Source organism: Mercenaria mercenaria, chromosome 11, assembly GCF_021730395.1.
Source record: "Mercenaria mercenaria strain notata chromosome 11, MADL_Memer_1, whole genome shotgun sequence".
Lineage (NCBI taxonomy): Eukaryota > Metazoa > Mollusca > Bivalvia > Venerida > Veneridae > Mercenaria > Mercenaria mercenaria.
This window is the reverse complement of record NC_069371.1, coordinates 41,698,055-41,723,695: the sequence shown is the minus strand read 5'-3', so window position 1 is coordinate 41,723,695 and position 25,641 is coordinate 41,698,055. Positions and strand designations below refer to the sequence as shown.

The following is a 25,641-nucleotide window of genomic DNA, read 5'->3' as shown; positions in this document are numbered from 1 at the left end:
TCATTTCTAATAGATAAGTTTTTGAGAAGTATATCATATATATTTGATGTATATGTTTTGAAAACATGATGTACTTTGACAAGGTTCTGTCAGTTCGCAGTATACTAAAGAGAGAATGCTCTTGAATTTTAGGTACATGTATATTGAATGATTTGTAATGAATTACATAGCAGGAAATTACCCGGTTACAAAATTGCTACCTGTGTGCATTCCCAAGTAAGATACAAATGGATTCCAGTTAAGATCAAACCAATACTTTCGACCTCCTATCATCTGAGTAATTTTTTGTTCACTGTTAAGATCCAAAGGGCAGAAATGTAAACTGGCTCATGATAGATGATGTTCTTCTTATCGATTTTGTTGACTTAACATAGGCCATACAAGCCGCTAGGCCGAAGCATAATGACTTCGTTTTCAGCTATATATCTTCTAGAGTCCAATGTATGTCAGAAAAGAATATACAGGGTTATCGCTCCTTACACTGTCTTAAATCTAGCCTATATCAACGTCTACGAAGTAGTACGCCTGTTCGCGTCACAAAACAAATGTAGATGTATAAATGCTAATATATGATTCAAAAATGCAGGAAAGCAATAGTTAACTTTTGAATAGGTTCATCTAGACATTTTATAATTTGACATTTTATGAAGTAATAAAAAATACATACGCCATAATCCTTGTTCATGAAATGCACTACTCGTTTCAGGTAAAGTAATAAAGTGGAAATGGAACTGTGGTAGCAGTTTTCATGACGGCGAATTTTTATCTGCTGACTTGGAGGGTTTTACATTCGCTCTCTCTCAAGCGGTACAGCTCACGGGCAAAGCAGGATCAGACTGGGTAGCTTCACTTATCACCCATTTAGGAAAACAATATGGGCAATGGTATTATTTATCTTTCAACTTCTAACGATCAGTAGAGTCAAATGGGACCAAAACGACTTTATTCCACAATCATCAGTTTAAAGTCCAATTTCATTTTGACACCACCACGGTAACCATAGTTCCATTTTGGTTAGATTGTTACGATTCTAGATTCAATCATGACTTCCAAAATTAATACAGTCATTGAATTAAATGGACACTACGGTAAAAATACATTTGAGCCCGTTTATCAGTGTTTTCTGTAATATAATTTGTCATTTTATGACTTTGAGTTAATTTTACGTAAAACAAATTTAGAACAGGTTGATTTCTATTTTAAACAAACATACTAATTATTTAAGCAAAACACAATTAAACTCTTATGAATAATAATGTAAACAAACTTAAATTTTCAATGACAATATTCTCATTTCAGAATTACAGAGAGAGTGGATCTGTTTTACTGGCTTCTAGAACTGTTTCAATAGGGGATGGCATCTTCAGCTTCACTATATAGGAAGTCGTGATATTTTGATAAAACTGTTGCTTGAATAGTGTATTTACAATCGTTTTCTTTATCAAGTGATTAAATTATGTGTTGTATACACATTTCATTTATCTTTATTGTATTTCTTTCACGAATAATTACAACTAATACTCAATTCATAGATTTGCGCGTTTCTGATTGGCTGCTTCAGCACACGTGACCAACTTTCATTTCTCAATGAAGCCGTCACGTATTCATTAGATCTAATTAATATTCATAATTCTACGCACTACTTTTTCGTTTCTGGGTCACGCACTTTCAGTTTCAATTCGCCGATTTAGTACATTTTCTGACCATAAATCATGGAACAAAAAATAAATATATAATAGGAATTGTTTGTTTTTATTTACAGTACTCCCTTTTAATCTTATATTAAACATTTATATAAACATAGATAATAACTGCCGCATCTAGCGTTCTGTAAACTTCGTCTGCACAACAACAGCAATCAGATTTTGTTTTGTTTAAGCAACTATTTGGCACTTTGTATGAGCCAAATGAAAGTAGTCAAAAAGAAATTCCCGAGGACATTCAGGCCCTTCGATGATGAACTTGAAATCGAAAGTAAAACTAAAACTGAAAGTGAAACCACTAACAACCCGGAGTCTACAGCTGTCACCAGTGAAAGTGAAGTCATTGGTGGGGGTGGGTGGGGAATGCAGAACAACTAGAAACTGTTATATGTTGAAGCTTAATCTATACATATAACACAAACTGCTGCTCCCCCCAGATTTCAAAACTTGTCACCAGGAGAATCTGAAACAAGAGGGCCAAGAAGGCCCTGTATCGCTCACCTGACCTACTGACCTAAAGATCATCAAGATTAACATTCTGACCAAGTTTCATTAAGATATGGTCATTAATGTAGCCTCTAGAGTGTTAACTAGCTTTTCCTTTTATTTGACCAAGTGACCTAGTTTTGGACCACACATGATCCAGATTCAAACTGGACCTTACGATTATTAAGGTTAACATTCTGACCAAGTTTCATGAAGATACAGTCATAAATGTAGCCTCTACAGTGTTAACAAGCTTTTCCATTGATTTGACCTAGTGACCTAGTTTTTGCCAACCTGACCCAGATTTAAACTTGACCTAAAGATCACCAACATTAACATTCTGACCAAGTTTCATTAAGACAGGTCATAAATGCGGCCTATACATTAACTAAATTTTCTTTTGATTTGATCTGGTGACCTAGTTTTAGGCCCCATCTGACCCAGATTTTAAATTGACCTAAAGATCATCAAGATTAACATTCCAACCAAGTTTCATTAAGATATGGTCATAAATGTGGCCTCTAAACTGCTAAATAACTTTTCCTTTGATTTGGCCCGGTGACCTAGTTTTTGACCCCACATGACCCAGATTCGAAATTGACCTAAAGATCATCAAGATTACCATTCTGACCAAGTGGCATGAAAATAAAGTCATAAATGTGGCCCCTAGAGTGTTAACAAGCTTTTCCTTTGATTTGACCAAGTGACCTAGTTTTTGATCCCATTTGACCCAGATTTTAACTTAACCTAAAGATTATCAAGATTAACATTCTGGCCAAGTTTCATTAAGATATGGTCATAAATGTGACCACTAGAGTGTTAACTAGCTTTTCCTTTGCTTTGATCTTGTGACCTAGTTTTTGACCTCAGATGACCCAATATCAAAACCATCCAAGATTTTATTTAGGGTAACATTCTGACCAAGTTTCATTAAGATTGGGCCAAAACTGTGACCTCTAGAATGTTAACAAGCTTTTCCTTTGGTTTGACCTGGTGACCTAGTTTTTAAACCCAGATGACCCAATATCAAACTCTTCCAAGATTTTATTAAGGGAAACATTCTGACTAAGTTTCATTAAGATTGGGCCAAAATTGTGACCTCTAGAGTGTTAACAAGCTTTTCTTTTGATTTGACCTGGTGACCTAGTTTTTGAACCCAGATGACCATGAATATCAAACTCGTCCAAGATTTTATTAAGGGTAACATTCTGACCAAGTTTCATTAAGATTGGGCCAAAATTGTGACCTCTAGAGTGTTAACAGTCAAATTGTTGACGGACGGACGACGGACCTCAGATGACCCAATATCAATCTCATCCAAGATTTTATTTAGGGTAACATTCTGACCAAGTTTCATTAAGATTGGGCCAAAACTGTGACCTCTAGAGTGTTAACAAGCTTTTCCTTTGATTTGACCTGGTGACCTAGTTTTTAAACCCAGATGACCCAATATCAAACTCTTCCAAGATTTTATTAAGGGAAATATTCTGACTAAGTTTCATTAAGATTTGGCCAAAATTGTGACCTCTAGAGTGTTAACAAGCTTTTCCTTTGATTTGACCTGGTGACCTAGTTTTTGACCCCAGATGACCCAATATCAAACTTGTCCAAGATTTTATTAAGGGTAACATTCTGACCAAGTTTCATTAAGATTGGGCCAAAATTGTGACCTCTAGAATGTTAACAGTCACATTGTTGACGGACGGACGGACGGACGACGACGGACGACGGACACAGGGCGATCACAAAAGCTCACCTTTAGCACTTTGTGCTCAGATGAGCTAAAAATCAAAAAGAACAAATATACCCCCAAGACTAGGGGTGACTATTGAGGCAAATTTTGACTGTTGCAATACTATTGATACAGTATTGCTGAAAAACTTAATGCGATCTATTCTATTGCAGGTTACTATTGCGATACATGGACTAATACATGTGCATGTGTTAAATACGCGTATAAATATTAAGACATCTATGGCAAATCTGTGCCACCATAGTTAAACTCATTTTATAACTTTCGACACTTCGTTCGTTTAACATACTTTCCTTTCGAGCATTGTTTATAATTGCTGTTAATACACATTGAAATGTTTGTATAACTGAAACGCACAGAAATAAATCTAACATTAATAGTTTTAACATTTTTTCTATTTCTTGCCTTCCTTGGCTTTGAGACAATAAGTAAAACAAAAAACCTATGCAAGGTTTACTCATCGAATTGGCCATTTTGTTGCGAATGTCAACGTGTTTAATAACCCAACGCATCGAAAAAGACGAAAACTGACGAATCAGACTAACTTCACTAAGGTGTACCAGCACTAAATGAAGTGCCCTACCGAAATGTTGGCTATATCATACGAGTAGCCTACTTTCTCCATGTCCATAGCACTTTTTCTCATTTAAGATTAACAGGTTATTTAAACATTTTTGTATTTACTAAAATTTAAAAACTATCGAAACTATCGATTGTTGAAGGAACTATCGGCGATTGTCATTGGATCGTTGACTATTCTATCGATGCAATCTATCAGGACACTCACGATCGCAATGCATCGATATTACAATGTATCGTTACACCCCTACCCAAGAAAAAACGAAATACTGACCAAGTGGGGAATAAATCTATTTCAAGGTAAATGCCGTGATACAGCAATATATTACATGTAAGTAAAAAATCCATCTTTATACTTTATCGGTATCTTCCATAGAAACTGTAGAAAGTTAATCTTGTCTTGACAACATGACAGTTTGCACAGCCAGACCAGGATTCGAACCTGGAACCTCCCCAAAACACAAATTACCAAATGAAATTTCCACAGTGTTGGGTTGCTCTGCCAATTGAGCTATCTGGCCAGTGGAACTGCAATATGCTAGCAAAAACATAAGATTATTTTTCGATTTCTGGTTTATACAGCTAAAACGGAGCGTTAAGATGGGAAAAGAAATTGGTATGGGGATTTTCAGTAATAAGTCTACTAAATCAACTATGCATTAAAGCTGATTTACCAACTTTTTCTAATTAGCCCACTGAAATTCTCACAAAAATATTACATAAAATCCTATTTTAATTTTTAACAAGCATGGTCATAAACAAATACAAATTAGGCGTAGAAAAAAATGTTTGATTCCGGTGCTGCAGTACGGTATCTTCAATTTCACCCACAGTTGAACCGCAACAGCCTTCAGATTTGTGCTGATGAGGAAGGCAGGGAGTACATTTCTCTGACCCATGAAGTGAAAGAAAAATAAAATCAAAGTGACGTCACAAATGAAAAGCAAATTTATGCTATAGAAGGTGGCAGTGAAAATTGTCCTATTCAGAACTTGAAGGCTTGTATGCTCACTGTGACCCAAATGCTGAAAAACTATTTTGCCATGTAAACATGTTTGTCAGATTTGGTACAACACTAAACCAGTCAGCATCAAACAATTCACCAGTTTTATGGGCGATATTTCTAGAAATGCAAGTCTTGACACACGGTAACTCTGTTTTCAAATAATTTCTATTCCATTTTTTAAACAAAATTAGCTTCTAACAAAAAAATCAATACTAAACATTTCACACAGATATAAGAATTGAATGTTACTTTTCTGCAGTCCATTATGTATAAACTGTCAAGAAGTTTACGACTAATTGACATAAACATCGAGTATTGTTCATTATTGTACGGTACCATTGCATTTTCTGATACACCACACACTGCCTTCGTGCTAGTGCAACCAAGGGGCTAGATGATGCCGGATGTGAGCTCCGGCGTATAATGCTTTAATATAACCGGATATCGTAACGAAGCATCTGTTTGGTCATACAGCAGAGAAACGACAACAGAGCAGAAAATAAATGTCAAAAATACTCATCAGATTATCAACTGCCACCAAGGAAAATTCTCAGCTAAATTCAAATGCAGTTCCGGTTCCCATCTCGGATGGTCCAAATCCAACCTATGAAGATAAAAAAAACACCACGACAAGATTCCGGAATGGGAATGTTTAATCCATCTTCATGCACATTTAACAACTGCACATTCACTCTGCAAAGTACTCTAAATACTCAAAATTAAGCTCAGATTCTTCAGTTATTAAAACTGAAAACACAATTTCAATTTGAAAAACAGATTCAGAATTATGTTCACTTTGTTATCTTGTAACAATTCATTGTCCCTGTGCTAAATTTTCCATACCTGATCTAATTCATAGACCACTGGTACATAATACTTGTTGACCTGTTGACAGAAATAAATTGATATAAACACATGTGAACAGATGAATTAATTTAGTAATTAAATTTAATTATAGGCCACGCAAACTTTGCCAAAAAAAATGTTCAATTTGTGGAGTTTTTCCACGTTTATTGATTTGTGAAATGTAGATACTTTTTATTGCAATAAACAGACATATAATGAATTAAATTCCTTACCTATCGCTATCATCCATTCAAAGTTTTTGCTTGCTCCAGTTTCCAAAAATATAATTTCCAAATTGTTGATGCAATGCTTTTTATGTTTATTTCATTTGCAAGTCGGCTTTAAAAGCTCTTCAGAGCTTGTGTTTTCTGTGTACTATGTACCAGTGTTATTTATCCCCGACTTTTATAAATAAATATTACTTGACTTGACTTGACTTGACTTGAAATTCCAGCTGTCAGTGTCACTGACCGACTCTGACACGTGTTTTCTCCAATCATCCTTTCAAATGAATTTCTTGAACGTTATATTCATAAAAATAGAATATCTTTGATAAAAGTTACAGTTGTTAAACCAAAAATTCCTTCCTAGCAACCTCAAAAAGTCCGATTTTAATTTAATCAAGCCTAAAACTCCAGACCGTCACGATCGCGACGTTGATGTCGGCCATCTTTCTTTTGCTTTTATGCAAATGAGTCGTTCGCTTGCGTCCATGACGGCGAAATTAATACGCGTAACCCCAAGTACTCTTATAGCTTGCATTTCAGTATAAAAGTTTGGATTTTTCAAATAGGAAACAAATTAAAGAAGATTTGAAAGTTGTAACTATAAGAATTGAATGGTGATTTTCTGCGGTTCATCGATGTATCAGGAAGTATACACCTAATTTTTACATAAACACCGCATATTAAAATTAGGTGTAAACTTCCTGACAGTTCATACTTCTATGAACCGCAGAAAAACACCATTCAATTCTTAAATGGTTGCCGCTGAACTGTGTCGTGCAGATGTGTAATACTGTAAACAATCGTACGTCAAAAACTGTAGATACTTGTAAGGTATGTCAAACGTTACAATATTACATATTATATTGGTTATCAGTGTAGCACAAGCATGCTGATCCGACACATCAAGTTTAAGATGACTCATGATAAAGCAAAATCGTATAACGACAATGCGATAGGGCTTTATGACACGATTCGAAACGAAAATACGACACAACACTTTGAAATTCAATGCAGTATAACATCATCAATATGCTACTCTCGAAAATACGACGATGCGACGCAATATCGTGCCTGTATTATTGTTTCATAATGGCGTTTTGTCGTGTCGCGCTTCTTGTCGTAATGCCATGTCGCCTTGTAATTTCGTGTGGTATTTTCTTAATATCTACAATATTGCGATATTGCAATATGACAATACGATAGTAACGCAAAATGCGAAACTAAATTATGACAATGCCACATGACAATACGACACGACAATACTACAATGCAATACGATATTACGACATTGCGCGAAACGCACAAAATGAGACATGCTATAATGGGAAAATCGCGGTCATTACAACAGTACGACTAGGTACTAGATAATACGACATCGTATATCATGAGTGTACGTGTTGTTTTGTCGTGTTTACATCCGGTGTATCATAATTTAAAGTACCGCGTTGCACTGTCGCAATGTTGTCTCGTAGCGTCTCACAATACGACGTTGCCGCGATGAATTGTCATGTAACCCTGCATCTATCTCTACAAGACAAAGGACGACAACACGATGATCCCAACTTCATATTGAAATGTGCCATGGTAGCTGATATTTGTTTTATTAGAAAATGAAATCTCAGAATGACAACAAAGGATAGCATACAAATGGAAATTTACGCAATTCAAGTTACTTTTCATAAAATACAAATAGCAAAGTATAGAGCATAGAAAACAGAATATACGATACAAAACAAAGTATCTATAACAAATAGAATAATGTAGACCATAAATAAAAATAATTGAAATATAAATTACACATTACAAAATAAAAACTGAGAATTTATAGCATGCCAATGAAACGACATACGTGACACTATGAATCAAGATGTATTAAAAACAAATGTGCAAGTACGCACTATAGATGTACATGCATGAAGATTGAAAAAAAAAGTAGAATTATTTAATATTGCAACGTTTTATAGGTCGAATGTAACAGCGAACAACTAATTTCATTCGCATAAAATATTCACCAAAGAGAGGTAAAATGTTAAATGTATTACAGCGCGTTATATTTAACCTGACGTGGCGGAATTAATCTCTGGTTTATGCAAATAATGGTAATATAAAAAACGAGCAAAATAGGTAGAGCTACAGTGGTAACCTTGTAAGGTAGATTACCAGAGAATAAGAAATCAGGTTGCCGAATATGCTACATATCCTGCACAATAAAGCAGTGGGCCTTCGCGAAACCTTGCCCCACCAGGTAAAATACACAATAACACAATCAAAAGGAATTAAAACACAAGAAGTGACAAAGGCCGCCTGGTGACCATTTACTAAGCGATCTTAAATCTACTTGATCCACTACCAGACAATATGGCAATTTCCCTTTATCTTTTTTTTTTTTTTTTTTTAATCAAATTGACTCATGTTGGGTATATGAATATTGTAAAGCTTTATCTAGTAGAAAGAGTCCTACATGTGCCTGTCCGGGCATTATCATAGATACACGAAGGCATCTGGATAAAACCACCGACATACCATGCGCTAGCTGGCTTCCTCATGTGACAACAATTCTACTTCCCTTGCTTCAAGCTGTATGTGCTTTTATGAAAACATAGAATAATATGATTTTCGCTGTTTATTGAATATCACAAAATGTACGATAAGGAGCAGAAACATTCAGATTTGTAATTTAATCTCGTGAATTTTGTGTTTACCTTTGTATTTTTCTGATTTGGTATCGGTTTTAATTGTTCTTTTATTGCAGCACAAGCTCAGAAAGTAATATTTAAGTTAGTTACATAGGAATAAGTGTTTCTGGGCGAGAGGTCTTGGTGGTGGGGAGAATGGTGTTTGGCAGTCTCCTCTGGTATTAAAAGTCAGGGGAGGGAGCAACGTATTCCTTGTCTCTCTCCCTCCACTAATTTTGCACCCCCCCCCCACCCCCACCCCGCCATCTGTATTTGAACAGAAAACAGTGAATAAAGGAAAATATCCAATGGTACAACCACTTAGATAACTCTTTAATATACATAATGTTAAAACGACATTGCTGAAATATTTAGTGAACTGGAGATCTATTGTGATAAATGATGTTATGTATACTATGCAACAAGGCGTTGACATAACTAGTAGGTTCTTTTAGTTAGCTTTCGAGATCCATTTATTATAATAGGCGCAGATGGCATTATAAAAAAGTTTGAAACTATCATATATTCTACCTCAAATAAAACAATATTTAATGTTGCGAAATTTATCTACTTTGCAAACCTAAAACCCGGAAGACAATAAAGATTATACGTTAATATAGAAATTCCATGTTCTCTTTCTGTTCTCTTCGACTGTTTGTAGCTAGAAACATTGTAACATTGCCTAGTATAATTAAATGAGATTATAAATACATTTCCATGTAAAAAATGTTAAGTAAACTTTAACATTCTCTTTATACCCAAATTTTAATGCTAACTCCAGCAATTATATTATAACTTTAGAAATGCTTATAACTCATTTATTTCAAACATAAAATGGTCAATCAATTCGGAGGTGTTAGAAGCGTACAGGGCAAATCACACTACCTGCAGACACACCCACACCCGACCATACAACGACACTAGCTCGGCAGTTTTTCTTCGAAAGGTCGAGCTAAAATATATCTAAAACAAATGTTAGAATACAACAGTTAATTTCCTACCCAATCAATTATAAGTATATGACGGTCAAAGTAATGGCATACACCTGATGTAATGGTCATCTCATGATACTCGCTTTATACAGAACTTTCATTCTCCAATATAGCCATCCTAAAAGTAGAACACAACACACTCAATGCAAATATTCATATATAATAAGCATGTTCATATGTATTATTGAAAATATAAACATGGCATGACAAGTGACTTGCCGTGAGAACAACAAATGCTTTCAATGAGAACATGGTTTGCGATGGACTTGTTGTGGAAACATTCCATAAAATGGCATTTTCTGTCCAATATGCGACTACGAGTAAAAATCCGACTTAATTACGGTCTAAAAGTGTTATCAATGGCTTATATCTATGACCTATGCTATGAATTCTATCCACAAGGAAGTGATTTTGCAAATTTTTCGGCGAACGCCGTCTAAGAACGAATTCGTTAACTATGCCACGTGACTTCAGTTTGCAAATCAAACTACTTGATAACGCATTATAGATAATTTATCAAAATGGAAAATTTATGCAACACTCTGCCTGATTGGACGAGAGTGTCAATTTCTTTCACTCTGTTGATTGTGCTACGCTGAGTGAAATGAAGACAAAGCGTTTATCCTAAACGACGCTGTTCACAGTTTTAAAGCTAACTTTGGCTCAGTATATTTAGCAAGAATATTGATATATCTCAAAATGATAGTAAGTTGTATAAATATGATAAAAACCTGTTCAAATACCAACATATATCAAATTAAAGAAAGAGCTGAATACGGTCTGCGTATCACATGAATAAGGGTGTGATAAGAGTCTTTTATGTAGAGAAGTGCTTTTTAAAAGATTTTCCTTGTTACAATTGTCGTCTGTATATGAAAAGGTTTCTTGCTTTTGTGACTTATTCAGATTGCATATTAAAATGAGTACTTGTTTGCTTTGATATATTTGTTATAAATTATTTAACTGATTTATTATACATGTATATGGATATTTTTCTTTAGTATGGTATGCAAATATTGAACTCAGTTGAAATCTGTTTTATTATGTATTTGCTATAAAATGACTGAATCTCATTACACTGAAACGAAGGTACGCTGCATACAGTTTATCTATGTGATATGACTACGGTCAAACTTTGCTTATGAAACAGAAACATTGAAATAATTACAATTGTATGTTTTGCTTGACCTTCACTTTTTTATAGGTGTGACGTCATTGTCCAAAGATTCATGAATAGCGAATATGCATTTGTTAAAGCGGGATCAGTTGGCCTATTTTAGAAATAAATAAAAATAATAAATAAAAAAATTCTTTAATTGATTTTTTCTCATGTATTCTAATCAAACTTGATTTGTAGCATCTTTATTAGGCCCGCAGCCAACTTTGTTCAGCTGGGACATTTGACCCCTTTTAGGGGGCTGCTAGAGCTAAAACTAGAAATGCCTTTATACAGCGTCTCATGAACAGCTTGGTGGATCTTTGTCATACTTGGTCTGGAGCATCATTATAACGTCCTCTTCCAAATTTATTTATATAGGAACTTGGGCCCTATTAGGGACCACTATAGCTAAAAGTAGATATGCCTTTCTTCGCATTAACCACTAAATTGTAATGGATTTTTATCAAACTCAATGTATAACAATATCGTAAGGTCTCCTGCTATTTTGTTACAAATGGGGATAGGGACCAATTTAGCTAAAAATATAAACACGTTTAATGACCTCTTCTCATTAACCGCTTCATGAATCTTCATCAAACTACTGCTGTAATTATTCGTCTAAGGATAAACGAAACAAAATTGCAACCCTACGAAACCTTTGCGAAAAATTAAAAGAGAACCATTTAAATTGTTAAAGTGCGGTGTTTAGTTTTGCAATTTGAAAAATGTTAGATGAAAGATGAATGTTAGATGAAAAATTCATAAACTTCTTTCCTTATTACAATTCGCCGACCATCATTTTTAAAGATATTTCTTGTTGCAATTGACTTGCAGTGAGAACACCTCAGAGCGCACATGTCGAAAGTGTTTGAACAGGAATAGCGTTAAAACGAGTAGGTTTTGGTGGGGAAATCGTAGTACCGATGTGCATGATATTACAACAATATATCGAATAAAAACCTTACGCCCTGATTTATAATGTTTGTTTACCTCTTGTAGTGGGAACAAAATGATGTAGCGCGATCACGTGATTGGGCATACTAATACAGGCATTTTTCAGTGAACTAGAATTTAATTCATGTTATTTTGTCTACATGTCTTTATTTACGTTGATAATAATACACAGTAACTTACTATCTCTGTAACTGTTAGATCAATAGGCAGATGATGTGTTTTACATTATCAATGAGCTGACAAATTCGTTATTACTAACGCGCATGTCTTTTTAATGAGTTTTGTTCATTAAGATAAGACTTAGTATGCCTTAGTTTGCCTAATTAACATCTAAGTACATATTTAAGCAAACATTTATTAAATCCATTTATTCTTTAACAGTGTGACAGCCATTCAGTTCGCAGTATTATCAAATTGTAAATCTTTTTTCATGTTGCGATATTAGATGACTTTTATAAGACTTAGTATGCCTTAGTTTGCCTTATTGACATTTTAGTCCACATTTAATCAGAGATTCATTAAAACTCTAACACTACAACAGCCGTTCAGTCCGCAGAATTACGTTTTGGTTTCTAAACGCTTGAGATTCGAGACAGTTACAAATGATTATTTTGATGTCATGGAAAATGAATAGTTTGTTTTTATGTTAATTGATATGGTAAGCTGGTATTAACCAGCTTAACGTATTCTAAGAGATTTTTATGTTACAAGACGATTGAATTATATATATACGTATTATGTAAACTGGTACTACCCCGTTGGCACAGTAGAAATGATTTTGTTAACCTACAGGTAAATTTATATAGAGGGTTAAATGATATGCATGTATTATGTCAACTTGCTTTATCTGAAAACTACAGTTACACATCTTAATCGATATAACTTTATCATCAGTTTCACTTCATTTAGATATGATTTATCTTTCTTGATTTGAATTTGTGTACGATGATTTTTTTTACCATGCATTATTTCATCACGGGCGGGCACCAGGGTAAACCCACCGACCTTCCGTAAGCCAACTGGATATCTTCTTCACATGAAGAACTAAACGCCCAGAGTGAGGCTCGAGCCCCAAATTGCTGAGGGGCAAGTGATTTTAAGTCAGCGATCTTAAACACTCGGCTACATAGGCACGGCTTACAAGTACTACTCACTTATTTGCTGACCAGTTTCTACCAACGACATACCGCTCATGGAAAGAACGTTAAATTCTGACCTCCAAAACAGTTCTTCCAGAGCAAAGCAAATGATTGATTAAATCTAACCATTCTTAAACCGAAGTGGTATTCTTTTCGTTATCTGATTTTGTATTAACCATATCTCTTTGAAAATACACCGCTTAGTTTCGGCAACCTTTAAAAGCATTTAGGAATTTCTTTCATTCAAAATGGGAAACGGTAAAACCATATCAATAATGATAATGATAATTCAATTGTTTGGTGCAGTTGAAACGAATATGACAATTGACTCGCTGGACAAATCAAATATGAAACCGCTGGAACAATAACCGGTCTCGTTCTTACTTCCTACATAAGAAATAGGGTAAATCTAAGAAAAATTCAAAGACTGAATCTGATTCACAAATATAAGCTGGGCAATTTGTCGAAATACAATGTATCAGAGTGAACTTTTCCACAATAGTTATAATTTGAGAAAAATACCTAAACTGTAATGAACTTAAGAATAGAATCCATGAATGTTTCAAATCCTAGTTAAAGAACATGTTCAAATACCCAATCGCATCTTACAAACGTTTCTACAAAGCATTTAAGAAATAACCCTATTTGTGCATATGGAGATGAAATAAAAGTTACAGGAAACTACTTTTTCAAATGTAGCCGATTCTGAAATGCAAGACTACAACTGTAACAAAGTACTCGCTCTCTATCAGTCCACGAAAACTTCTATTTTGTGATAATGCCCGACTCACAAAATGAAAAGATTTTAGACATAAACCGATTCCAAATACCCTTAGCAAATATAAAGCGTTTCCTGTATACAGAATACATGATCGTTCTATTTAATTATGCACCAGCAGGGTCGTGCATCAGGAAATAAAAGTTGATCGGTCAGTCATGCTAGCGGGATATAATAAACAGAAATACAACTGTATTATTTTTCTGTTTTTGTGTCTACTTCTGTTTTCATCTTTTTTATTTGTGTCATTGAAACATTTTTGGAGTGTTTTATTTCGTTAAATAATCAAACAGTCATTTATTTAGTCTACCTACAAATAGTTAGAAGAAGTAGCAAGGGCTGTTCATAATGCTAGCAAAACTTTAAACTTCAACCTTTTTACTATTTTCATACGTTTGTAATATATATCAGTGTAAATAATGCATATAATAGCAAAATGCATATAATATGATTCAATCCAGAGTTTCATCAAACTCTTGTTGCTCCAATATTTTCTGCCTGGTTGTTGAATTGTTAATTTACGAGAGAAAGAAATGAATATTTTCGGTCTTGTGTGAATTTAAGCAATGTGTACCTGTTATATACCGAATATAATGCTTAGGGTGCTCCTAGAACGCGTTAATCAGTTTCTTAGTTCATATGTTGTGTCATTTCTATAAACACTTCTGTACAGTCCGACAAAGAAAACAAATCTTGGCGTTTTAGAGAATATAGCATTATACATAGTGTGTATCGGGATCGGGACATTATTGAATCATATTTAAAAGACCGAAAATCTGTAATTTCGTTTGCTTGTTCTGCGTTAAATTCAGCTCTGAAACAACGTTGGAACTACTTATCTGATAAAGCAAGGTGTGTATACGTTTATTATCCTTTCAGTCTTATGACAGAACAACCCTTATTGTTTGTGACGATCACTTTCTTGATTTCTTCATAGAACGTTTGTACACTTAGAAAAAGTCTTGGAGTAGATTTTCGAGAGAAAGAACACACTTTCTTTTGTAAAGAAATTTACAAGCCAGCAAGCTGACCGACTGGATATATTTGAAGTTTCTTAATAAACTTGCGTTATCTGAAAAAAAATGCAAATTTTAGCTGTTTCATCAGCCTCAATGTTTATCAGAAAGAGGAGAGAAACAAGGACCAAGTCCTGATACTTATTATCTCAAATACTGAAAAAGTCTTGTTCAATTATACACCATAAAAAGTTAATTCTACAGTGCTGTTTGCTAATATCTAATTATGTTAGAACTGCTGTAATGACATATCTAGTCGGTTGTAAAATCTCATAACAGCCTATAGAAATTTGTGAAACTTGGCATAATTGTAATTGGATGTATTCTGCTTCATTTAAGCCTGGGAAGCATCTTGAAAATATTCAAAATGGCCGCCAAAATTCAAGATAGCAGCCTTAATTAACATTTTTGTAAAGAAATACTCTTGCATTGTTTATATGGCGAGAAAAAAATGAAGAAAGTTAGCATTATAGCAGAAAGTAATATCAAGCTACAAAACGTTCTTTATGCAACCAGAAGAGTCCAATATGGCTGCCTAAATCCAAGATAGCCGCCATAAAATTATTTTTCCATGAAAATCGCTAATGGACATTTTGTGCGAAAATTATGAAACGTTGGATAGAAGTACATATATTAATTTTGTAAAGTACGCTCCTTTACACTTACATTGGATAAATAAATTCACTATATCCCCAATATGGCCACCAAAATTCAAGAAGGCCGCCAACATTTATTTTCTTCCATGAAAATAGTGCGTCTCTTGGCCATATTGTGTGAAAATTGTGGAACGTTACGTGGTAGTACATATATCTGTGAAACGCGATCCTCAAACAAGTGAAAAACTGTAATGAGATAAATTAATATGGCCAATAAAATTCAAGATGACCGCCATGAAATAATTTTTCCATGAAAATCATTCGCGAGTTTGTGTGGAAAATGTGAAAGGTTGAATGATTGTATATATATTTGCAAAATATGCTCCATAAACAATTTTAACACTTACATTGGGTAAATAAGTCCATGAATATGACCAATAAAATTCAAGATGGACGCCATAAAATCTGGAATCTGGTATGGATTTATTTGTGAAATGCACATCTGATCTCGTATAATTATCTATAATAGGTCATACTAAATTCTATTGGATTAATTATCCATTTACAGCCCTAGTTGCTTATGTTGGTATATAGTGTTCTACTGTCATTGACATTTAATCTGCCCTTTTTGTTCAAACATATTTGATTTCCGCAATTAATGAAATATTTACAAGGTAATAATTGAAGAAATGGACAAATAATACTGCTTAGTATCCCCTCTTGGTATGTCGCAGTATGCCATACCCTGTAAGCCTCCAATGTTGTTTTTATGTTTTTAAGGGAAGTGCAGGTTACTTCCCTTTTTCACAGTAGAAAAATGGGGTATGATCACAACTAGCTTTGAGAATATGCTACAAGTAGATATCTCATACGATGTCACACCTTTTGAAGACTCTAGGTAGAACCTTTACATTATTGTAAAATAACCCATGATGAATACTCGATGAACTCTTTAGTGGGACACATTTTCAGTCTATTCAAAATTGTAGCCTGATCAAATAATATTGCTTTAATTATGTATGATTCAGTTTTTGTGTTATTCGTGTGTTTGTATATGTTAATAGAGTTTGTGCGTGCGCGCGTGCGTGTGTTTGTTAATCATTTGCACGACATGGGAGTGGCGTTTTGAGGAGTTTTCGGTTTTGAAATGCGGCTCTCAATCTTTTACCGTGTTTCAACAAATTTTGAAATGAATAAAACGTAAATCTAAAAGAAACTTTACCTCTTATTATTATTAGTCCTCGTATTTGTATTGCATTAGCTGTGTCAAAATTTCTATTACATCATAGAAAAACTTTAGAGCTGCTTATGATAAAACGGTACGAAATAGGACTGACATGATACTTTTTAAAGAGTTTCTACACCGTTATAAAGTAGAGACGATATGTCATCAGTAAAAGAAATTCATTGAAATATTTCTTATCTTCGTGAAAGACAAGGCGTAATTGTCAAGATATTTTACAGTACAATTATAATTGTTTTGTAGACCCTAAAGTAGAAAGAGTGGAAAAACCTAAATCCAATTCAAAAGTTCATCGTATCTATTTGTTCTTCATAGAGGTAAGAATAGATCGAAATATTTCCAGTAATGTAGAAACAGGAGAGGGTGGGGTTGGTAGTTGGAGTGAGGTGGGAGTTCACAATTTACATAATAATAAACAAGAAATATCTTTAAAAATGATGGTCGGCGAATTGTAATAAGGAAAGAAGTTTATGAATTTTTCATCTAACATTCATCTTTCATCTAACATTTTTTAAATTGCAAAACTAAACACCGCACTTTAACAATTTAAATGGTTCTCTTTTAATTTTTCGCAAAGGTTTCGTAGGGTTGCAATTTTGTTTCGTTTATCCTTAGACGAATAATTTCAGCAGTAGTTTGATGAAGATTCATGAAGCGGTTCATGAGAAGAGGTCATTAAACGTGTTTATATTTTTAGCTAAATTGGTCCCTATCCCCATTTGTAACAAAATAGCAGGAGACCTTACGATATTGTTACACATCGAGTTTGATAAAAAGCCATTACATTTTAGTGGTTAATGCGAAGAAAGGCATATCTACTTTTAGCTATAGTGGTCCCTAATAGGGCCCAAGTTCCTATATAAATAAAGTTGGAAGAGGACCTTATAATGATGCTCCAGACAAAGTATGACAAAGATCCACCAAGCTGTTCATGAGACGCTGTATAAAGGCATTTCTAGTTTTAGCTCTAGTAGCCCCTAAAAGGAGTTAAATGTCCCAGCTGAACAAAGTTGGCTGCGGGCCTAATAAAGATGCTACAAATCAAGTTTGATTAGAATACATGAGAAAAAATCAATTAAAGGATTTTTTTATTTATTATTTTTATTTATTTCTAAAATAGGCCAACTGATCCCGCTTTAACAAATGCATATTCGCTATTCATGAATCTTTGGACAATGACGTCACACCTATAAAAAAAAGTGAAGGTCAAGCAAAACATACAATTGTAATTATTTCAATATTTCTGTTTCATAAGCAAAGTTTGACCGTAGTCATATCACATAGATAAACTGTATGCAGCGTACCTTCCTTTCAGTGTAATGAGATTCAGTCATTATATAGCATATATATAATAAAACAGATTTCAACTGAGTTCAATATTTGCATACAATACTAAAGAAAAATATCCATATATTATAAATCAGTTAAATAATTTATAACAAATATATCGAAGCAAACACGTACTCATTTAAAATATGCAATCTGAATAAGTCACAAAAGCAAGAAACCTTTTCATATACAGACGACAATTGTAACAAGGAAAATCTTTTAAAAAGCACTTCTCTACATAAAAGACTCTTATCACACCCTTATTCATGTGATACGCAGACCGTATTCAGCTCTTTCTTTAATTTGATATATGTTGGTATTTGAACAGGTTTTTATCATATTTATTAAACTTACTTATCATTTTGAGATATATCAATATTCTTGCTAAATATACTGAGCCAAAGTTAGCTTTAAAACTGTGAACAGCGTCGTTTATAATAATAGGATGAACGCTTTGTCTATATTTCACTCAGCGTAGCACAATCAACAGAGTGAAAGAAATTGACACTCTCGTCCAATCAGGCAGAGTGTTGCATAAATCTTCCATTTTGATAAATTATCTATAATGCGTTATCAAGTAGTTTGATTTGCAAACTGAAGTCACGTGGCATAGGTAACGTAAACGAATTTAGACGGAGTCGCCGAAAAATAATGGATACGTAGAGGGATCAGCGACTTATTAAGGAACTATAAAATCGGACCAAAGCTAAGCGCAAAGGGAAAAAAGAGAAGACTGAAAATATTTGGGTGTGGAATAAGTTTCAAGATATGCAGTAATCTGCCTCAAGTTTAACTACATTTAGATTGTTGTACTTTTATAGGAAATTACAAACCAAATTGTGAAGAAAAAAGTAGGAAAAACAGATGTTGTTGTGTTTGAAAATGTGCATGTCATCCTGAATAGCATATATTTCTATTTTACATAATCTGCTTCGTAGAAAATGTCAAGCTTTTTTTACAATTAAACGCAAAAGTAGATGGTAGAACTGTCGCAGATGCAAAATGCTGACACATGTATATTTCAAACTATGTTCAAGTAAATGTTAAAGTATACAAAATATAATATTTTTGAACACGGAAACCTCTCGAAAAAGCCCATATCATTTAAATGAAAATTTGAGGATGAAAAACAATATGATAGCAAGCCTTTGATGGTGCGATGGCCACTCAAGTGTAATACGCCATGATTCATAACTTTTAAATCCTACAAACAATGGACGGCGTGAGTTGATTTTTATCATACAACTTGCCTAGCCTGGCTTTTCAAATATTATATAAATGTTTATCACATAGAACAAATATCTACACTATCCAACACTTTCAGGGTCATTTCTAACATAATATGTTACAAATTAGACATGAATTTCTCACAATGCTGTGAAACTCTGAAACACACATGAGAACAATCATGAAAAATTTGTTCTAAAGACAAATACGTATACATGTCTGCTCTAGCGGCCGAAACTTCAAATATGCAGGCTGTCAGATTTTAAACTTCGATATCGATGCAACGTGTGAAACATTCCTTGGCAAATGATTTTAGTTCTGTAAGCGACATGTTGAATGGTATCATAATCTGTGTAGAATTATCATTTTAAATTACCAATGACCGCAAAAGGAGGAAAGATTTTACTCACATACCGGTGTCACATGGAGGAAGATTTTATCGTTGATTCTAACACGATCCGATTCCATTTCCTATTAAACAAAGAAGGCTGAAAAAAGTGAATTATTATACAACAAATCAATTTTCTGACGTCACAATCATTACGTCATAGCGGCGCGATGGAAAAGATACCAATTGAAAACGGGCATATATTTAATAAATGTCGTCAAGGATGTACTTTAAATCCTTGGTAACGTGTTAGAATCGAAATAATATATCTCATTTAGTGATTTGCTCTTGCATGAAATCATTGTTTGTCGTTCAGAAGCGTATTATTATATCCTTCGCATCTGAACTCCAAATAATGATTTATTCAGCGACAAATCAATAAATGAGATATATTATTTCTTAAATATATTATAGTATCACTTTAAACGAACGATAACAGGCATCCATCATTTCTTATGAACATCATGATCAAAATATAAACCACAAGATCAATTTGCAAACCTTGTCGAATTTAGTTTGGAAGAACCAACAGAACAAAGAATATGTACATATCAAAACGGCCTCATTACAGCCTTACATATCGTTACACATATATACTGTCTTGTTTTCTAAACAGTGAATTGTCTTTACAAATAGCATATGTATTAATAATCGATTTACTAGACCAAAGGAGTGACGTCATTCTGAATAGTTATTATTTTCGGCTACCTTGATTATATTCTTGTTTTCCGAGAAATGACACACATAATTCAGATGTGTTTGAATGACATTTCTGCCACCACATTTAATGGCATGCATACTGCGATTTTTGCACATTTTGACATGAATAGAAAAGACGTGATCGTAATATCGATGTTTTCATTTTCTAAAGTTACTGTATATCAGCTTTTAACATCTTTAAAATTAGTTTTTATTCAGTTTAATTTTATCTGACTTTGTCAATTGTTTTAGCAGATCAATCAACGTTGAACAAATATACGTGTGCTCTGATTTAAAAACAATGCTATATTGTACCTGTACATTTGTCTAGTATGTTCAAAATGGCGAAAATTTATTTTAGAAAAGTGTATTATCTTCCGGATTTACCTGAAGTTCTGAATTTCATTATTATGATTAAACCAACCATTGTCCTTATTATTTTAGGAATGCTTTCTCTGTCTTGCAACCACGTTAAAAATTATTTTAGAAAGGACATACAATGTACGGAAGAGCAGTATATACAAATGACAGTGGATTATATGCCATTTCATCCATGAGTGGAAGGAGGAAACAGTTCCTATAAAATTCATGTGTTCATTGCAAAGCAACAATTCAACTACAAAGACGTAGGAGCATGTTTTTGAATATGCTTATGATTGTTTAAATTAAAATTTGATTTAAATACTTATCTGATGTTTATAAAACTCTTAAAATGTTAAAATTGTGAAACGTTTCAAAGATAAACATCAATTTAACTGACCAAATACGGTCCTATATAAAGAACCGTTGTATTTTTTGTACAGGGGCAACGGACAGATTTCAGGAAATATCTACTGTGTCTTATTCATCAGTTGCTCGATGGTGTAAAATATTTAAAATTAGTGTAATTTCATTTGAAGATGCGCCTCATGCAGGCCGTCCAAAAACTTCAATATCCTCAAAACATTGTTGCAAAAGTCAAAGATATTGTAGCTACTAATGCAAGATTGACAAGCAGGCAAAACGCTCGATACGATGGCCTCTCAATAGGGGCTGCTCATACAATTCTCAAGCGAGATTTAAAAATAAGGAAGATAAGTACAAGATGGATACCCTATCTAGCGGATTTTCAATGGTAAAAATTAGGGGTTTACTTTTAAATCCTCTTGGATTTTTTGAATTTTTGAAATTGGGTTTATTTTGTTCTATGAACCTTCTACTTCAAGAAAAGTATCATCCTCAAATTTTCATGTCAATATTTTGGTGGCCATCTTGAATTAAACATGGCGGCCATGGAATTCATTGATATAACCAATAAGAACTATATATCTTGGTCAATTTTAGGTATATAAGAACTCAAATAGTATCAAAATGTCAATAAAGCATTGCCTTTTTTCATTTCAGTTCATTTTTGTGTTTCACATAACGTGCCTTTAGTTTCCCTTGCGTGAATAAGACATTTAGCTGTCGGGGGCTTAATTTTATGTATACTGTTCTATCACATTAGAATATGGTGTGGATTTACAGTGGTCAAGTTGCATTTGTCCTAAAATACTGTTTTAAACACACCAGCGTTGTTTTGCAACTGACCGTTCCAAGGCCGCACAACGTTCCTTTATTTTTACGTTTTGAGCTTGCTGTCTATTTGCTTTACTTTGTTTATGTATATACAATGTTTTAAACTATATACATGTATTGGTATAGTGTTGCGATTTTAAGAGTCTGTTTGTTTTAACGTTGCATTGCCATGAATCAGTGTATATCACATATCGGATCTGTTGAGAAATACGTTCAGTTGCAGAGAAGAAGTTATGAAAATGAAATGATTGCTCTGTTCCAGTTATGATAACATTACTATCTTCTGATGCCCTTCCATCTACAATCGGCTGAACGGAAAGAACGTTTTGAATGCAGGAGTAGAAAACAATACTGTGTGTAGATGGCTTAGTTATCGTGGGGCTGAAGATAAATTAAGTAAAACACTATCAGTGTTGATGTCAAGTTTGAATGAATATAACTAACCAGTAGTTTTGAGTAATTCAGAAGACTATCGTGAATTTAACACTTACATTAAGTTTTAAAAAATCTGTTAAACTTCTACTGGTATAATTGTCTTGGTAACGCTTAAATCTGCCCAAATTAAATTTGCAAACTATGTGTGTAATTTTTAACATCATCTTATTATCAGAATATAGACAACTGCTTGTGCCGAAATTGATTTGTACTGCATTTTCGTCAAATTCCTTTCCTTCTAGGTACCTGGTTCATGTTTGTTATATTTCTCGTATTTTTTCGGAAATAATCATCTTTCAAATTCAACACCATCAGTATAGTCAAAAATAATTAATATTAAGAGGTAGAAGGGACGTGTAAAAATGCATTGTAACGTAAGTGAGTGGGGTACAAATTAAACAGTTAAGATATATTAAGTATAATTTTTCTGAGAAAGTGTAAATTTAAACATTTAATGTCGCATTGGCTTGTTCAATGGCACGATATCCAATATAGTAAGCAATTTTACTGATTTTTTTTCAGACATTATTCAACAGTATTATTTTTGTAATCGGTCGCCATTTTGATGACACCTTCTCCGGTTCCAGTCGCGGTTTCCAGAAGAGATACATTAGTATTGTTTTTATCTTAGAATAATTTGGTATATGTGGCTATATTTTTAATTTCGAGCTGGATTACAAATGGCAGTGAACTATAAATTTTAAAACGAAAATTAATATTTGTGTAACATAGATTTTTTGTGGGGGGTTAACGCCATTTTTCAACAGTATTTCAGTTATGTAACGGCGCGCAGGTAACCATAACCAGTGTTTCTGGACTCTGTACTAGTACAAACCTGTTCTCCGCAAGTAACTGCCAACTTCCCCACATGAATAAGAGGTGGAGGACGAATGATTTCAGACACAATGTCGATTATCAAATCGTCACGGAAAACATACGCCCAGTCCGGGGATCGAATCCACGACCCCACGATCCGTAGACCAACGCTCTCCCTACTGAGCTAAGCGGGCGGGCTTTGTGTAACATAAATGCCTGTAGTGTAAATTACAGCAGTTAACTGGGATTTAAAACTAATGTCACACAGTTTTAAGAATTTTGAATATACTACATATCATAAATTAGCCATTACACCGAGCCAAAACTAATCCTTTTTTTATTCAAGATGCAATGTTTGAAAAATAATGGACAAAATCAGCGCCTTTTGAAGCAAATGGCGACTATTTTGAAATAAAAAATGGCTGAAATGACATATAAAGTTGATAAAAATTGACATTGTATCTGGGCTTACAAGTAACATTAAATTTAAGATAAATTTGCACACACATGCGTTTTAATCCTTCTTCGTTAATATTTAGAAGTATTTAAAGTAAAAAATAGCGGCCATAAAATCGACATGAAAATTTGAGGATGCTACTTGTCTTTCTCATGAGAGATTATCCTTTTATAAAAACATACTTTCAGAACATCCAGGAAGATTTAAAAGTCATTCACCATTCACAACCCACTATCTGCTTACAGAAGACCAGATACTTGTACGTGTAAAATAGCCAGGCGATCTTTTTCAAATGTCGTCACCGGCGAAGGAACCTGGGTTAATTATTATGAGCCCATGAGAAATATCAAGAACAAACTATGGGCCACCAAAGTACGAAAGACCCGTGGTGACATTTTAACTTCATTATTTCACGATTTCTGCTTCATAATTTCACGATTTCCACTTCATGAATTCACGAATTCACGATTTCTTCTTCCTGATTTCACTATTTCCACTTCACGAATTCACGATTTCACGAATTCACGATTTCATGAATTCACGATTTCACGAAAAAAAAACTTCACGGTTTCTTGATTTCACGATTACTTGATTTCACGATTTCATCTTCATGAATTCACGATTTCACGATTTGTGCTTCCTGATTTCACGATTTCCACTTCACGAATTCATGAATTCACGATTTCACGAAAAAAACCTTCACGATTTCATGATTTCACGATTTCTTGATTTCGCCATTTTTTTGATTTCACGATTTCCACTTCATGAATTCACGATTTCACCATTAAACTTCACGATTTCATGATTTCTTGATTTCACTTGTTCCATTTGGCCAATGCATCCCGTTACTCTACATTCAATGAAGTGTAAACGTAATGAATGGTCTGGGTTACAGAGGATGAGTTTATACTCCTGCATACGTCTGTGTGGAGGTTGGGGAGGGATATTGGTGCCTGTACCAACACAGTATTGGATACTTTCAACACTAAAACATGTATGAACAAAATAAGATGCCCAAGTAGCTTTACTGTTTGAGACAATTCTAAAATATATAAGTATGTTTATTAAGCCCACGCCATTTATGGCGACGGAGCATTAAGCCTTGCAGTTGTCCGTCCGTCATTCCGTTATTTTGGAATCCGTCTTTCCGTCCATAGACACATTGGTTTCTCTTCATTTAAAAGAGAATGCTTGCATGGATTGAATTTATATTTTGTATGTATATCCTTTCCACGCCTGTAACACAGTAAAACGTCTAAGTCGCTTTTTTACGTTTTAAACGGCCATCGTGGTAAGGCCGTATTCTCGATCAAGTCAGTTTGCATACCATTTACACAGCAGGTGGCAATAGCTTACATGTGAATAAGATGCATCGCTTTTCATTTAATAGCACAAAGATGGGGAGCTTACTAAAACCGGAAAAAGGGACTGGAACAATTTCACATTTTAAGCAATAATGCATTCTAAAAGTATTGTTTGTAAGTCTATTTCCTCATCAGTTGAGGCATTTTCGGCCAGTTTTCACTTTCAGTACCTAAACCTGGCTGTACACTTATATTACACGGCATCTTACATGTAGCG

General features: G+C 34.0%; 1 long non-coding RNA gene across 1 annotated transcript; it reads left to right on the top strand.

Annotated features, from left to right (window-relative positions):
- Positions 1-709: 709 nt before the first annotated feature.
- On the top strand, positions 710-1,743 carry LOC128546881 (uncharacterized). The gene is made up of 2 exons (XR_008366198.1): positions 710-884; positions 1,300-1,743. It is a non-coding gene; the product is annotated as an uncharacterized LOC128546881 (long non-coding RNA).
- Positions 1,744-25,641: the final 23,898 nt, after the last annotated feature.